Source organism: Macrobrachium rosenbergii, chromosome 2 (genome assembly GCF_040412425.1).
Source record: "Macrobrachium rosenbergii isolate ZJJX-2024 chromosome 2, ASM4041242v1, whole genome shotgun sequence".
Taxonomy (NCBI): Eukaryota; Metazoa; Arthropoda; class Malacostraca; order Decapoda; family Palaemonidae; genus Macrobrachium; species Macrobrachium rosenbergii.
The window spans coordinates 34,048,013-34,066,845 of NC_089742.1; the positions used below are offsets into that span (position 1 = coordinate 34,048,013).

Sequence of the window (18,833 nt, forward strand, 5' to 3'; positions counted from 1 at the left end):
AAAAGCTCCGATGATATGAAGATTCCGGCAAAAAACTCATTGATGCCACAAAAGCAATTGCTTTCAATGAAAACTGTCTTAGAAAAAACTATCCCTAAAGTAATATAGTATATATATATATATATATATATATATATATATATATATATATATATATATATATATATATATATATATATATATATATTTAGTTGTATTCTTCTCAATCATATGTATACATGAAGGAGAAACATACATAACAGTTATATAATAAATTCCCCGGAAGAGGCCTGATGGAGGCGAAACTATACTCTATTTCCTTTTCCTCTGGTTTCTCCTTCATCTTCATTGTGAGAGTGCATAATATATATATATATATATATATATATATATATATATATATATATATATATATATATATATATATATATGTTTATGTGTGTGTTTAGAACAGAAATTTATATAATTTTGACCACCATTTTTGTCTCCACATGTTTTCGTGGTCTTTGTTATGTATTCCATAAACAAATTATTTAGGCGATGAATATCTAATATAAATAGGTTTTGGGATTTTGTTTTTGGCGCATTTTTTAAGGACACTCAGAAATATTAGTATTACCCATAAATTCTTGCTATATGAATACATCAAATAAAAAATTTAATATTCTCTTTTACAAAATATATAAAATAAAAAATGTAATATTCTCTTTTACAAACCACTTCAGAAGTTAGTAGGAAAGAAGAAGTGTAATGTTAAGTTAAAAAAGACTAATGCAAAGGTAATCTAGGATAGAATCTCTGATACTCTTACATCGGAACACAATAAAATAATTAAGAACTAACAACAAAAGTTTCTTAATCCCTGGTGATTTATAAAACATCTAGATCAGATTGATACTCTGCAACTAGATTACCCCAGTACCGAATTAAATTGAAAATAGAATTTAGGCCAAAGGCCAGGTACTGGGACCTATGAGATCATTCAGTGCTGAAACAGAAATTGATAGTAAAAAGTTTGAAAGGTGTACCAGGACGAAAACCTCGCAGTTGCACTATGAATCAATTGTTAGGAGAGAGTGCAAAGCCAGATGGAAGAGACTAAGACTGGAAGTACAGTAAAAGGAACGAAAGGAGTTGCAGGTAAAGGCCGAAGTAATGACTACAGTGCACCGCAAGAGGGGCACTGACGGCACTACCCACCCACGGGGTACCGGTACCGTACTGAAAATTATTTCCACTATTCCAAATCACGGCCAAGGAATTTCTACTTTAAACTGCCGATGAATTTCTACTTTAAGCTGCATGTCTAACAGATATCACAGAGTAAACTCACGTCGATCTATATTTCAGCAATTCAAAACACGAACGATGAAACTCGTCTGAAAAACGTAGAAAATATTCGACGCATAAAAATCAACACAAAATGAAACGGCAGTTATTGAAAAGATGTCGGGAGTTTTATAGATTTTAAGAGAGCATTTTTATGACTGAGTGATGCACGAATCAAAGAGGAAGTTTGAAAATAATGTTGTGTATGAAAAAGAAAATGCTGTTTTTCCTCGGGCGTCTGCGGTGGGACTAGAGGTTTGGGAATTAATGTTGAAAAACTGTCGTTGAAAAGCAGTCTGCGTATTAAAAGGAATAAAAGCAAAGAGTGAAATACTGTTTTGAATAAACATGTATATATATATATATATATATATATATATATATATATATATATATATATATATATATATATATATATATTATATATATATACCATATAAATATATATATATATATATATATATATATATATAAATATATATATATATATATATATATATATATATATATATATATATATATATATATATATATATATTTACATATATATATATATATATATATATATATATATATATATATATATATATATATATATATATATATATATATATATATATATATATATATATATATATATATACATATATATATATATATATATATATATATATATATATATATATATATATATATATATATATATATATATATATATATATATATATATATATATATATATATATATATATATATATATATATATATATATATATAAGTAAGTGTCAACAAAACGAGTGCTGATGATAATAATTAAGAATCGCATCGTGTAGCACATATGAAGAGATTTATTAGGTCAGATCAAACAAAGAGAATGATTTACGTAATGCCTAGCTGCAATATTAATAGTTTTGAATATTGCAGCTAGGCTATTGCCTTTGCTGCAGGCCAATACTTAATTTATGTCGACAGTTTAATCATTTGAAATGCCGTGTCAGTCTGTAATTAAGAACACTTTGAGAGACGGATTTATAGTCAATTAATATTTCTTTATATTCTCTTCGGAACATGTTTGAATTATACGTATGTATATAAAATTCAAATATGCAATAAAACTTTTAAAAAATAACTATAATGAAGTACAAAGGAATAAAAAAAATAACTATATAATAAGCCGTCTTTTAAAATATCACAAGATTATTGTTACGAGTAGTATTAAGTACTTTTGATGAATTAAAAGAAATTATTTCGATAATCAACAAGGGTCTTAAAACTTCCTGGTAATTATTAAAAATAATTTCTTTCAATTCATCAAAAGTATGTATTACTACCAGTAAAAATTCTGCTTGAAAATAATGGCATAATAAACCATCTTTTAGGTCACTCATATACTTTTAATGAAGAAGAAGGACCTGAAAAATTACAAAACTCCATTTTTTATCCAAATCCACCACCATAGGTACATAATACTAGTCATAAGAAAAATATTTGCTTAATCATAATATAATAAACCATCTTTTAGGTCGCAAATACATTTTGAAAAAAAAAAACTGTGAAAAATCCTAAAAATCCTTCTTTTTTTTCAAAATCCGGCAGAGGTACATGATACTACTGACAGAAGAAAATGTGCTTAATAATAACAGTACAATAAACTACATTTTATAGGGTTACTAATATGCGTTAAAAAAAAACTTGAAAATTACGAAAACCCTTTTTTTTTTACCTAAATCTATCAGAGGTACTCCCATAAAAAATATTTTGCTTTATAACAGTATAATAAAAACTCTTTAGGTCACTTATACCAAAAATAGTACCTAAAAAATTCTAAAAATCCCCTTTTACCCTAAATCCGTCAGAATTACATAATACTACTCATAGACAAAATTTGCTTAAAAGTAGGAGTACGATAACCACCATCATTTAGGTCACTAATACACTTTTTCCAAAAACAAATACTTGAAAAACTACGAAAAGTACATAATACACTCATAAATAATTGCTTAACCGTTTTTCCCTAAATCCTTCGGAGGTACAGTACATAATGCTACTCAGAAAAAAATTGCTTCATAGGAGCATAATAAAAAAAAAAATTCTAGGTCAATGATACACTTTAAAAAAAAAACTTGAAAAATTACGAAAATCTTTTTTTTTTTTCCTCAATCCGCCATCAAAGGTACATAAAATTTGCTTGATAACAGTATAACAAACCACCTTTCAGATCACTAGTACACTTTTGAAAAATAGTACCAGAAAAATTCAAAACCATGTTTATTTTTCCTAAATTTATCAGATACAAAAATCTAACTCATAAAAAAATTTCCCTGATAACAGTATAGTAAAAAAAATCTCTATGTCACTAATACACTTAAAAAAACAAAACTTGAAAAATTGCGAAAATCTTTTTTTTTTTCTAAATCCGTCAGAGGTACGTAACACTTTAAAGGAAAAGTGCATTGCCAGCAACAGCAGGAGCGATAACAAAGTTTCCCTTGTTCCACGGCTGCGTTTTTTCCCACCGGAAGAGAAATTCATTGGCGTAGCAAACGATTGCGTTGCCTTGCTGCTGCCTCCGCATTCCCCCTTCAACCGGACCATCTGTGGCTCTGACAGTAAATACCGGGGATGTAGTTTTTGAGAGGGGCCGAGGGAAGGCCTAGAGAGAGAGAGAGAGAGAGAGAGAGAGAGATAACGGACTTTTGGCAGGCGAAAAGTTTGTACTTTGTACCCATTTGGTGTCGGTTGTGTTCTCATTATTTTTATGTTGTTTGTATCAGTTGTATCTTGGTGTGTGTGTGTGTGTGTGTGTGTGTGTGTGAGAGAGAGAGAGAGAGAGAGAGAGAGAGAGAGAGAGAGAAATATATGCATATATATATATATATATATATATATATATATATATATATATATATATATATATATATATATATATATATACATACATACATACATACATACATACATACATACATACATACATACATACATACATACATACATATATATATATATGTATATATATATATATATATATATATATATATATATATATATATATATATTGAGAGAGAGAGAGAGAGAGAGAGAGAGAGAGAGAGAGAGAGAGAATAGCTTCATCTAATATTCTCTTAATTTAATATATTCAGAAAACGCACTTATAGGCTTTAGCAATAAGCATTTTAACCTCACCCGCTCCGCAAACAAGATACTGGAATACTTGAATATTCACCCTAGACTTAAAAAAAAAAAAAAAAAAAAAAAAAAAAAAATCGCGCTCCGTCACCTCAGAACAATTCCCTCCTCCTTTCCTTCCGTCCTCACCCCATCCATCCCCTCCGCCTCTTCGGATTCCTCACACGTCCAGGATTCCGCGAAAGAAGTGCGGAAGCGAGCGATCATCTTAAGGGTGACACTGACCTCGAGATCCTTTGATTTTTCGTCCCTATCGAAGGCAGGTGGATGGACCTCTTTTCCTCCCTGTTTCTTTAAAGTCCCGTCTGATTGGATACCCGTCATTTTTCCGGACTGTTTATTGGTGTCTCTTTGACAGCATCGATGAAGGCTCCGGCGAGGATTTTTTTTTTTTTTTTCTCACCAGAATTCTTTTACTTTTTCATAAGCCGTTCTTGAAGGATGTAAAATTTTCCAAGATCTCGAGAGGTAAACTCTTCAAAGTCCTCTGGAGCTACGGTTTTTTTTTTTTTCAGCTCGATTTAAAAATCCTTTTGGTAATTAAGGAAAAAAAGATTGAAATTGAATAAAAAAAGGGCACAAAAAGGTTAAGTAAAAAAGAAAGAAAACATATTTTAAAAATGTTTATTTGGTCCACGAACTTTCTAGGAAACTAGAGCACTAATATTGGCAATTGATTGTTACAAAACATGTCACCTGAGTAAGGCCGCCAAATTAAATACCTCAAAATTCTTCAGTATTTTATTACGTTTTAGTTTCCTGTAAAAGAAAACTATTGAGATGGCTTTGTCTGTCCGTCCGTACTATTTCTGTCCGCCTTCAGATCTTAAAAAACTACTGAGGCTAGAGGGCTGCAAATTAGTATGTTGATCATCCACCCTCTAGTCATCAAACATATCAAATTGCAGCCCTCTATCATGAGTAGTTTTTCTTTTATTAAAGGTTAAAGTTAGCCATGATCGTGGCTGAAAGTTTCATGGGCAGCGGCTCATACAGCATTATACACTGTACAGAAAACTCGATTGCGGCAAAGAAACTTCAGGGTATTTTTTGTTATATTGGACCCCAACCCAGTTCACCATCTCCTACAAGACTCAGGAAAGGACAATACAGGAGATCTTAGTTTTGACATTTTAACCCCTCTTAAAGTCTTGGTGACAATATTTGGAAGTTTCGAAATTCCCAACTAAAGAAGGGGTGCCTTACTTGTGGATTACGTAAATTTCAAAATAGATTACACAAATATTTCATAGGATTTTCTCATGAAACTATTTAGATTTTAATAAGGTTAAGAAATCTAAAGTTACAAACTCGCAGCTTTCGTTACAGTGTTCCAAAGAGTATCCTTTATCATGACTTTTTAACTGTTTCAAGTGTAACCGTTATCATATTAAATTCTAATAAATTGTTCCAAAGTAACCTTCAACGTTGACTCAGAAATGCTCAAAGTCAACCTATACAATATATTTTCGAATGCTCCCAGTTATAACCTTTGTCATATATATTTTTTTTTCCTTGAGCACGCTTTATCACAAAATAAGCCAAAAATTCCCAGCAGTGACGTGTAACTTTTACAATTCCCCCGCTGGTTTTTGTAGGTTATCTTCTAGAACAAGTGCCCTTAAAATTCTGTGTCCTCTGGCCTGACTCAATCATTTCTTCATCCACACAGTAATCTATGACCTCGGAGGCGTTATTTCAGGACAAGCCATTTGTCATTTCAGGACTAGAGGGCCATTTTCAAAACTGATGAAAAGTTAACCTCAAAAGCTCCGAAAACTTGGGATCGAAAAGGATCTTTTGACCTGTTATGAATATTACGCGACAACCTTTTACTAGAATTAACTAACTTTTCATCGATGCATAAAGAAGGAAAAATTTCATACATGACAAAATAAAAGGCAGGACTTGAGGAATTGAAGTTTTGTTTACAGATTGAAGTTTTGTTTACAGATTACAGTAAAGTTAAGTTCCCTATAGCTTAAGAGAAAAGAACACGCTCTTCAGGTCTGCCTGTAGTAAAAAAGAAATGGGGGGAGCTCATATTCAAACGTAGGGAGGGGGGAGGGGGCCACATTCAAACCGTTGTGAACTAAATACTCTACAAGGAAATACTTTACAATGGTGTGCATTTTCCAACTAGCTAGTGAGGTAAGTGGAAAATTAGGAACCACGTCAAAAAAAAAAATAAATAAAAAAAAATTAAGAGATCACAATAATTCAAAGTCAAAACTTTTCACTGGATCATTAATCCAAGACCTTCCGATCGGCACTCAATACGTGTTGACGCTTCTCAGTTTATACTCGAGTATATGCTACACTACATAAAGTAAAAGGTTAACTTCAGAACAGAACTACTGTAGATTTACTTAATGCCTCAACTACGTAACAGTGATCCGGGAGAGTTACTTACACATAGAATATGTATATTTCAGGATATATATCCATAATAATTTCCAGAATATATACAAGTTCCAATCTGAAAAGAATATGTATATTTCAGGATATATATCCATAATTTCCAGAATATATACAAGTTCCAATCTGAAAAGTGGGTAAAACAGCATTTCGCTTTCAGAACATTCAAGTTAACTTAATTATGTTAACCCAGACCTAATTCAGTTAACCCAGACCTAGATTATCTGAAGCTTTAAGTACACAGGACCGTTAACTTCACTGCTGCTTTGAAGGGATGGGGTGCAGGGAAGCTTCGTTCAATAGGAGAAGGATGGAAGGCCAACAAATTATGCTACTTGAAATCATTGAACACGCTCAAGCACTAATTATAAAGTAGTTTAAATTCAATGTCTGATAAGATGTTAGAGGAAAAACTCAAAACTCAAGACTTCACAAAACCCATAATTTCAGAAAATGTTATCCTGCCCATAGCTGCTGTAGGAAAACAGTCTTGTATTTATCTATATCCACATAGCTTGTAGTCGTGTTCGTTATAATATGTCTATAACATACTGCAGTCTTCAGCCAGTTATTCTTAAATACAGTATCAGCGATTTACAAGAGGTTAGGAGCTCTATATTCTCTCCATTAAAGTAGTATTCCAAGACCAGGGTCCGATTTAATGTCTGCAAAGACAAACCATACAATACAGAAGTACTTCATTGTTTCCTTGGGTTGCTGCGAGTGTTAATTTGTATGTTTATTTTTAAGTGTATTTAAAAATAAAGCAATAGGGTTATCATGGCCCCAAAAGTTATGTAGCTTCACACCCAAGAACAGCATAAAATAAATAGTTTAAGGTGAATTTTTTCAAAGTACTAAGTGTAAAATGAATAATTTCAAAGCAATAGGATCAAGTGAATAATTCACTTCAAAGTAATAAGTGTAAAGTGAAAAATTTCCAAACAATAATATAAAGTGAAACAAATTTTTGTTAGTTGCTTTATTTGACTTCTTCCAAAAACATACATGGACTCCAGAATAGTAGTTGAATAGTAGTTGTTAGTAACCTTAAGATACAGGAAAGACCATCCTCGCTAACATATATCTTACTCACTTCAGTTTTCAAACTTTTTTGAGTCTTCCTTTCTAATTACTATGTTAGTACCGCATTATAACCAGGTTCTTAAAACCACAAAAACAAAATCATAACAGTTTACAATTGACTGCTCTGTACCGAAAATAAGAGTGAAAATCCCTACAACCAAGAAAACTTTTGAAAAATTCAAACAAAAATAATTTGCACAAATAGCTTTGACTAAAGCTAATTATTAGCTGTTGCAGCTTTTGATTATTAAAGCTAGCTATTACTGGTGCAGCTGTGGATTCTCTAATGCAGCTGTGGATTCTCTAATACATGAAATACGTACACTGGTAGAATGTGAGATCTTAACACTACATTTTCCCCCATCTGCAATTTTTAAACTTTTTTCCCCAATCTACAATTATTTAACAGTGCTTTAAACATCCGTTTTCTATTGCTTTCAGTTTACCTAGGCTCATTACGGTGAAGCAGGGATGTGCACGTGTTAAGACCAAACCTTAAAATCCATGTCCTACTAGTACTCACTTTCCTAAAAGGCAAATACCGATTTCACATGTTTATATTTGCCCTAAAGTACTTTGAGGAAAACCCCTGCTACCGTAAACCTGCCTTACACAAGACAAAAAAGTTCACTATAAACCAAACTAAGATAAGAGCGATGCATTAGAAACAAATTTCACAGTTGAAATAAAAATTCACAACCTTCATGAAAATTTCGAAAAAGTGTACATATTAACATGGATACTCCGATTTCAACAATCGACATATGTCCTGAACACTAAAGCACATTTCTACAATTAAATACTAACTGAAGCATTTCCAAGTCAATTTGACATCGTACCGAAGTTCCCTCAGTATGAAGTTAACCATAGTTTAACATGGTAAAGAACCTGGTTCAAAAGAATGAAGAGCCCATTTTCAGGTACTCGCGTTGCAGGCAAATAATAAACACGACACCTGAATGTAAGTGATGAAAACTACGAAAAGCCTAAGCCTAAACCCAAGACTAAACTTATATCACTAATAAACCTAAATTTAAGACTAAACTAACGCCCCTTAACATTAGCAACCTTAGAATTATAAACACTGACAATAATAGCTTTCTTGTTGTATTTTCGGCAATATGTCCTCAAGAATGAAGATTTAAGGTCCCTCGAGTAGATCTGAAATGGGAAGGTCATGCTACTAACATCCAGTCGAATGCCTGCCAAGATTCGTCGGTAGCAAAAGTTTTCCAAAGTTCTTCGAAGAAGTCAAAAAGAAGAACGCCATTCCCGGGAAAATGGAATGCCATTCCAGATCGGTTGCCGGTTGATTAACTGCACAGCACAGGCTCCGACATCCTGATGTGGTCACAAGGCACTACACAGACATCCTGAAGGAATGAAACTTGCATTAGATAATCTGAACTTATCTAATCTTTACGTTAAGATTTAACAGGGACGAATTCACAGAGGACACTATTTATAACCGGAGTAAAGTTTTCCAATAAAACTAAAATTTAGGAAACCTTTCTTCAACAACTTGCAATTCGCTTAAATTCAGGAAGCATTTGGTAGAGATACGACTTAAGTAATCACAAACCTTTACATAATAGTAAAGGACATTAGACAAGTATATATACATTATCTCCAGACAACACGTAAGCTATAGTCATAGTACTGACAAATTAGTAGCAATATGCACAAGCATTTAACATCCTTTTAGTACAGTAATCAAATTTTCAAAAGTATCTTCAGTAACGTATGAAATTCAGGTATACAGGTTTAAACCTACGATCCTTAAGAGCACTGTACCAGTAACCAACCAATAATAAAATTATACAACATTCTAATCGGAAAAATCAAAATATAAACTTTAAATACTCACAAGAAAATACAACAAAGAACCATTAATGTCCAGAGCTGTCTTCCATTCGATTCAACCTCCGTCAACTACACATGTGTAGCTGGCAGGGAGTGTAGTTGATGGAGACAGAGTTATGAAAGACTAAACGCTTTCCGTTTGCCAAGAAGGAACAAACCTCCGGTTCTTCGGCGAATGGGGCCTCTGGTCGTTTGTTGTAACTGTCTATTTAGTTCCGTCTTAAAGAGCATTTATTTCGCAACAAGTGGTATTTTTTTTCCTCTTGGTCTGGTATTTCAATACATTTCATAAGAATTTAAGGTTTGGAAGAAAGACAATAATTGATATGCTCATATGTTGCCAGTTATTTTTTGTTATTTTTCATTTGTATGTCTTAGTTAAAAACTTGTGTATTTTCCTGGGCAGTATTGATAAATATACTAACGTGGTTTTCTGTTACTCGGTCTGTGACATTTTCATTTGCTTCTTGAAGAATCAAAGGAAGAAGAAATATGTTAGTAATAATGTCATATAAGGTGATAGTTGACTCAAGAGTCAACTATGATTTTTAGTGCCAAAAATTTGGTTAATTATACAATAAAGGTAAACAATAAAATGCGGTACTTATTATGTCTCTGGGACAACAGGAATTTTTGCCGTTCATTTTCCAAGTATACACCCTCAGCCCATGTTATGTTTATTTTAGAATAATTGGGAGAGATATTTATCGATTCACCATAAGGGGAAATCATAAAAATACCAGTTTAAACATATTTTGTTTAATTTCAAACGAAGCCCAATGGTTTCTCTCTTAGCTGAAAATAAAAAGAAAAAAACAGATGTTACTATCAAAAAGGGAAAAAGTAGGTGCGTTACAAAATAAAATGAAAAAAAATTTCTTACCTAGATTTGTTTAAATTCAAAAAAATTTTACCAAAGTGAAATACATACACATTAATCGCTATTTGAGTGTTTCCACGGTAAGGCCGCAGATGCAATAGAAAGTGGCTAATCACCATTCCAGATCCTTCCCAGGACTAAGAGACTATAAAATTCTGTAGGAATTCCGGTAATGTTTTCCCGAACTTGAAAGTTTTTTTTTTTTTTTTTTTTGCAGATGTGGATTGTGAAAACCTAGGATATGAAACCTGAAGTTTGCTTGCGAGCATAGCAGTGCCGAGTCTTCTTCTTCTTTTAACGTGCTTTTTTCCCATTAGTGCCGAGTTGCTGGTATGCAATAACGCTTGGAGCGCTACAATATCCTACGTGGTTCTTCCCCTCCCCTCTTTGCATAGCGGATTGTCAAAGCATACCGCCAAGTGAAAATAGGATATATTTCTCCACAAAAGTTTTTGCCGGCTTTGCTGTGTTAACAAAACGAAGGCTTCTAAAAAAAAAAAAAAAAAAAAATATATATATATATATATATATATATATATATATATATATATATATATATATATATATATATATATATATATATATATATATATATTTATATCATTTGTCACTGGATGGGAGGATAATTTCAAAATGACGTGTCTTACTTTCTCACCGTTGTATTGAAGGTTTTTTTGGGGGGAAAATAGTGGTTTCATCTATAAACAGGCAGAGTAGGGTGATATGTTTAATCCAACGTAAAATTGACGTTGGTTTTATAATTAATGGTATGAATTATTAATTTAATACTCTATTTATAAACTAGCTCGGTTGGTGTATGAAACTGCCAATTCTACGGATGTTAAAAGTATTTGGGTCTTTGCCTCAAATGAACAGTTAAACTATACTATTAGACATTCAAAGAATATACTGTTTTGTGTTTCAAATGCCTCCTATTAAGTAATTGAAAATCTTATTTGGTTAATTTCTTAAGGAGTTAACGATTTCTAGCAAAAAAGCCAAAAAGTACGTAGTTTTTTTATTAATTATAAGGAAAAAAATTTTCCCTTTTTAGAGAAACTTTGTCCAACTAAAGCTATATAAATCTGTTATGTAATAACACAAATTGAAAAAGTTATAATTTATCGAGCTACTTGTGTGTAACATTAAACACACACACACACCCACACACACACACACACACACACACACACACACACACACACATATATATATATATATATATATATATATATATATATATATATATATATATATATATATATATATATATATATATATATATATATATATATATATATATATATATATACATATATATATATACATATATATATATATATATATATATATATATATATATATATATATATATATATATATATATATATATATATATATATTATATATATATACACATACAATATATATATATAAATTATAATATATATATTTTATATATATATATATACAATTTGTGTTTAAAGTTACAGACAAATAGCTCGATAAATGATAACTTTTTCAATTTGTGTTACTACATAACAGATTTATATGGCTTTAGTTGGAGAAAGTTTCTCTAGAAAATGGAAAAAATTTTTTCCCTATAATAATAAAAAAAAAAGCTACGTACTTTTGAACTTTTTTGTAAGAAATCGTTAACTCCTTAAAAATTAACCAAATAAGATTTTCAATTACTTCATAGGAGGCACTTGAGACATAAAATAGTAATATATACCACAGTAAAGTAAAGAATTGCATAAACACTAATACTTTAACAAAAGTTCAAAATAAACAGAAGGCCTAAGGCAATATATTAACAATCAAGTAAATACTGCGCCGAAGTTTCTTCGGCGCAATCGAGTTTCCTGTACAGCTTATAATCAAGGCCACCGAAAATAGATCTATCTTTCGGTGGTCTCGGTATAATGCTGTATGAGCCGCGGCCTATGAAACTCTCAGCCGGCCGTGGTGGCCTGTATTGTTGCGTTGCCTGAAACACGATCGTGGCTAACTTTAACCTTAAATAAAATAAAAACTACTGAGACTAGAGGGCTCCAGTTTGGTATATTTGATGATTGGAGGGTGGATGATCAACATATCAATTTGCAGTCCTCTAGCCTCAGTAGTTTCTAAGATCTGAGGGTGGACAGAAAAAGTCCGGACAGAAAAAGTGCGGACAGGAAAAAGTGCGGACGGGCAGACGAAACCGGCACAATAGTTTTCCTGTCAGAAAACAAAAACGTATCAAAACCTTACTGTGACTTGACCAGGTTGGAGAGACCAGCCCATCGAATATGCGAGAGCTTCACCGTAAGAGAGCTAATATATTTTAACACAATAACTCTTAATTTATCTTTTTAGAATAAATTTCATCCCTCAGAGCAATCCTCTTAACTCCTTCTCATGCGCAAGCAGAGAGAAAATGAACTCCGGAAAGAATCTGGAAAATGCTCCCCTCCCCTCGAAAATGTACTTTTTTTTTTATCCTTCTCCGCCAATGCGTGTTGTAAAAACCAGGAGATGAAACCAAAAGTTTGTTTGCAAGCACTGCAGGTCTGCTGAGTCGCTGGTATGCAATAAAGCATGGAGCGCTACAGTACCCTGCTTGGCTCCCGCCTCACCCACCCCCCCAAAAACCAACCAACCCACCCACCCAACTTCTTTTGCATACCGGGTCATCAAAGCAAGCCGCCACATTGAAGATACGGTGTATTCCTATACGAAAAGGCTTTCGCCGGCTTTCGTGCGTCCGCGGGCGAGGTAGAGTACTTCTTCCTGAATGTGTATTTTCCAGTAAAACACAAATATTTATAAAATTATATACAAAGTCGACTGAGTACGGTACAGAAAATTTCTCCTTCTTCCAAGACGAGTTAGTGATTCCGTACATTTCCATGTAATGTCTGGATAACATCAATGAGTGTAAATGTAAAATTTATATACCAGAAAGTCGCTCTTACTATAAAAAGTCTTTGATGCAGAGGTTTTTCTGAAGAAATAAGGATTTTCGAGACTAAATCGAACAATTTGGCATGAGATGACAGTGACTGTTAACATTACTAAATATAACAATACAGTAGCCTCTAATGCCATTTTCTACAAGAATATGAAGCCTTCCAATAGGCCTCTGACTCTAAAGATAAAAAAAAAAAGAGAGAAAAATACGAAATACCATTCTAAAAGGATCTACTCACTCGGTCCTTCCACAAATCCATAGCCCCGGGAAAACCGAAGGAATCCTTGTGTGAAAAAAATGCATCGTATCATACGGCATGCTTTGACGTTCCGCGATGCAAGGGGGGGAGGGGGCATGGGGCGTTTGAGGGGAGAGCCACGCAGGATATTGTAGCGCCGCAGGAGTTATTGCATACCAGAGGCTCAGCAATGCAATGCTTGCAAAGAAAATCCTGGCTTCATATCTCGGTTTTCACAAAGGGCTTCGGCTGAGAGAGAGAGAGAGAGAGAGAGAGAGAGAGAGAGAGAAATATATATATATATATATATATATATATATATATATATATATATATATATATATATATATATATATATATATATATATATATATATATATATATATATATATATATATATATATATATATATATATATATATATATATATATATATATGTATATATACATATATATATATATATATATATATATATATATATATATATATATATATATATATATATATATACTGTATACATATGTATATATACATATATATATATATATATATATATATATATATATATATATATATATATATATACACAAATAAAGATAAAATCCACAGAAGGAAACGGAAACACTGGAGTGCTGCGAGGCCTTTCGACACTAGTCCTTTGCTAGTGTCGAAAGGCTTCTGCAGCACTCCAGTGTTTCCAACATGGATTTTATCTTTATTTATATATTCATCACGTTCCATATTTTCGTGATTTAGTTATGCATATATATACACATACATACATATACATATATTTTTAATTCCCGCAGGACCTCAATCTCTTTGCTTGGTCATGTATGCGATTCATATTCTGAAAAGGACTTCCTATTAATGCTCGTTTTGAAGTTGCTGATATAACTCTACATATAACAATATAATGTTCGCTGGTTTGCATAATCCTTTTACTTCAAATATTTCTCAGGGAATGTTATGAAAAATACCTTTCGTTTCATCATTTCATTTGCTCATATTTTCCTCATCAAAAGGAGAGTCATGGAATTTTCTTTCTACATCGTCATGAGAGAACTTCACGGTAGGTTTATTCTGAATGACGGAATAATAATATTCAGAATTATCACTCACTGTGAGTATAAAGACCGTCAATTGTATGACATAGCAGCACAATTCTTTTTTAAACGACATGGTTCTTTTTCCAAAATGGTTTTCGAGAAACCAGTATATATATATATATATATATATATATATATATATATATATATATATATATATATATATATATATATATATATATATATATATATATAATTACTGACAGGACCTCATTGAAACTGGATTTTATCTAATGGAATTATTTATTCAATAAAAGTTCAATGAGGGCCTGTCAGTTATTGTATTAATGCACAGATAATTGTGTTAGTGATAAAGTTAATATATACATTATATATAAATATATTATATATATATATATATATATATATATATATATATATATATATATATATATATATATATATGTATACATATATATTTTATTTATATATATGTGAACATATACATATATGTATACATATATATTTTATTTATACATGCATATGTAACATATACACATTATATATATATATATATATATATATATATATATATATATATATATATATATATATATATATATATAGTGTATGTGTGTTTTACGTGTGTGTGTGTTTTATTTTAAATATAATTCAAAGCCATCCTCAAATAAACAAATGAATAAAACTACCGTTTGCTTATTTTAATAGCAACTCTATAAATACTTGAGAGGACGTATCTGTCCGAATATACAGCAACTCCAAAACTCAGAACCAAGGGAAAACCAACGAAGTCGCAGAAATGAACAAAAGCAACCTTTGTTACCGAAACTGTCTCCTCAGTATCATCGTCAAAACAATGAAGGAGCCGAAGCGTGTCCATCCCTTCCATTGAATTCAATTTAGCCAAACCCCGTTTTTGAGTTTCCCCGCAAACGGCTCTCGACAAAAGCTGTTTGTTCTCTCAGCGAAATAACATTCCTTTAGATTTCCACGGTTCAGAATGAGCAATCTGAGCTGGTGCTGCTACACTGGTTGGGTATCACGAGAGGAGCGCCGACACGAGTGAGGAATTACGGAATTGTAACGTTGCTGTAATGTAATTAGAATGGAAGAGGGCGGATGAGATCTCCTCCCACCGTGATGAACACGGTGTGTTCTTTGTTCGGATGAGTTCAGTCTGGCTTTTGTCAGTGTTCGGTGTTCTGTGTTCTGCAGCGTGTGGCGAGAGAACAAACCGCTTCACTTGTATTACCGTCCGATCGCCTAAGAACAAAAGGTTATTGTTCATCTGACTGCGTCATCTGTTGCGAAACAAGGCGTTAGGCGTTAGGCAAAGCTTCTGTGGTCGGTTTATGATCATAGATCTTTTCACAACAAAAGGAACTTGGGGCGATATCAGTTATATTCCTGCTTTCTATATTATTTCCACTTTATTTGGCATAGAATCCTTTCTTTTCTATGCAATGTTCTTTTTTCTGCTGATGTAAGTAATGATATTATATCAAGAAAAGTTATGTTGATCATTACTGGACTATACTCGTTTATCTTATTACAATATAAAAGGAAAGACATTTGGTTAATTTTACATTCTTTAAAGTTGGGTATTACTGTTTACGTACGTTTGTTTTTATTTAATGCCCCTGTTCTATGACCTTTTAATTGTATCATTTCACCTTAGATTTAAACCAGTTTTTCTCTTACATTATAAACATAACCGTGACATTTGAATCATGTTTCTTTTTATTTTCCCAGTAAGTATTTATACCCGACATAGCCTTCGAGAAAATGCATTATGCCAAATAGTTAGATTTAAGTTTCTGAGATATATATCAGATAAATCATCCACAAGTCGTAGAATTAGTTATTTTTAGTGAAGGAAGGATTTCTTACAGATATGTTCATTAAAAGCCATAGAAATGTTCTTATTTTTTAAAATCGCGTGAAGGCTTGGTATAGACTATCTTAAATTATGATATATTCACGTTAATTTTAAGTTAAGGAGGAAGAGAGTTATATCGTCTGTCACATTTTACAAAAGGTATGGATTAGTAAAATACAGTCATTAAAAGATATTACAATAATCTTAGCATATCTCGTTCTACAAATAAATTAAATATATGAGGCCCTGTATAAGTAAAAGTAATTATACCAATAAAAAAAAACTGTGACGAAATTATTACGAATGCATGAGCAACGACATTTCAAGTTAGCAGGAGATGAAATGCTTCATTTTCATTTATTATATCGCATGGAAAGGACATTTGCAAAATGGATACTTGCACCAGGAATACTGCGTTGGAACTCTAATGTATTCCACTCAAACTCCTCGACGGCCTCTCAACATGTAATAGGTCACAAGAAAGAGAGAGAGAGAGAGAGAGAGAGAGAGAGAGAGAGAGAGAGAGAGAGAGAGAGAGATTTACACTGCTTTTACTAAAGCACTGGAAATATTCATTCCGTGGTAAGCGTAGGAAAAGCAGAGAAGTAGACATGACTTTCATGCTTTATCAAATTCAGAAAAAAGTGGACCTCTCTCTCTCTCTCTCTCTCTCTCTCTCTCTCTCTCTCTCTCTCTCTCTCTCTCTCTCTCTTTTTACGCTAGGGCCTGAGGTTTGTCTCTTTTTTTTGAAATTATGGCAGGTTAAGGTCTGAACAGCATATATGTATATATATATATATATATATATATATATATATATATATATATATATATATATATATATGTGTATATGTATGTGTATGTGTATGTATATATATATATATATATATATATATATATATATATATATATATATATATATATATATATATATATATATATGTGTATGTATATATATATATATATATACACACACACACATATATATATATCGCCCTGCCCGAGTAAAACAAAGAAGAATAGAATCAATCAATAAAAATAAACTTAAAATGAAAAAGCATTAAAGAAAGAAATATTAATATTTGTGAAAACGTGATTTCCTCCACCACCCTGAGGAGATGAGAGAGAGAGAGAGAGAGAGAGAGAGAGAGAGAGAGAGAGAGAGAAGAGACAAAAATACATGGACCAAAAATTTCTTTTATCAAAAGCTCATTCTTCTTAAACTTTTGGAGGCCACATTTTTCATCTGGCGTCAACAGCTGCCACAATCACGCCAACGCCTCCCCTCCCCTTACCCCCTCTCCAAACCCTCCCTTCCCCCCCCTTTTCCCCCTCCCCCTCCCCATCCCCCCTCAACCATATGTGTTGTTATTAACTTCAGTGATGACAACACCTCACAAGAGTTGTGGAAGGACATGTGGCCTTTCCTCCAAAGGACACGAATTTCGGGAGGGCAACAGAATTTTTTTTTTGGGGGGTGGGGCGGTGGGGACGGGGGCCGATAAAAGAGGATGGAAATATTTTCGGATGCCGAAAAGTTTCCAAATGTGGAAGTGTACTGTGTATTTCAAGAGCTAGTGAACGTTTTATTTCCTTAAACTGAATTTTTTCTGATTTTTTCTTATTGTTTACATATATATACATATATATATATATAAATATGTGTGTGTGTTTCTGTGTGTATATATATATATATATATATATATATATATATATATATATATATATATATATATATATATATATATATATATATATATATATATATATATATATATATATGTATATATATATATATATATATATATATATATATATATATATATATATATATATATATATATATATATATATATATATATATATATATATATATGTATATGTGTGTGTGTGTGTGTGTGTGTGTGTCGTGTGTTTGTATGTATACATGCATATGTATAATCAT

General features: G+C 31.9%; 2 long non-coding RNA genes across 2 annotated transcripts in view; one reads left to right on the forward strand and one right to left on the reverse strand.

Moving 5' to 3' along the window:
- LOC136844921 (uncharacterized) overlaps positions 1-18,833 on the forward strand; it is a 143,556-nt gene that overhangs the window by 109,684 nt on the left and 15,039 nt on the right. The window lies entirely within an intron of this gene.
- Positions 7,883-10,018, reverse strand: LOC136844919 (uncharacterized). The gene is made up of 2 exons (XR_010855009.1): positions 9,869-10,018; positions 7,883-9,374 (listed from the first exon to the last, which is right to left on the reverse strand). It is a non-coding gene; the product is annotated as an uncharacterized lncRNA (long non-coding RNA).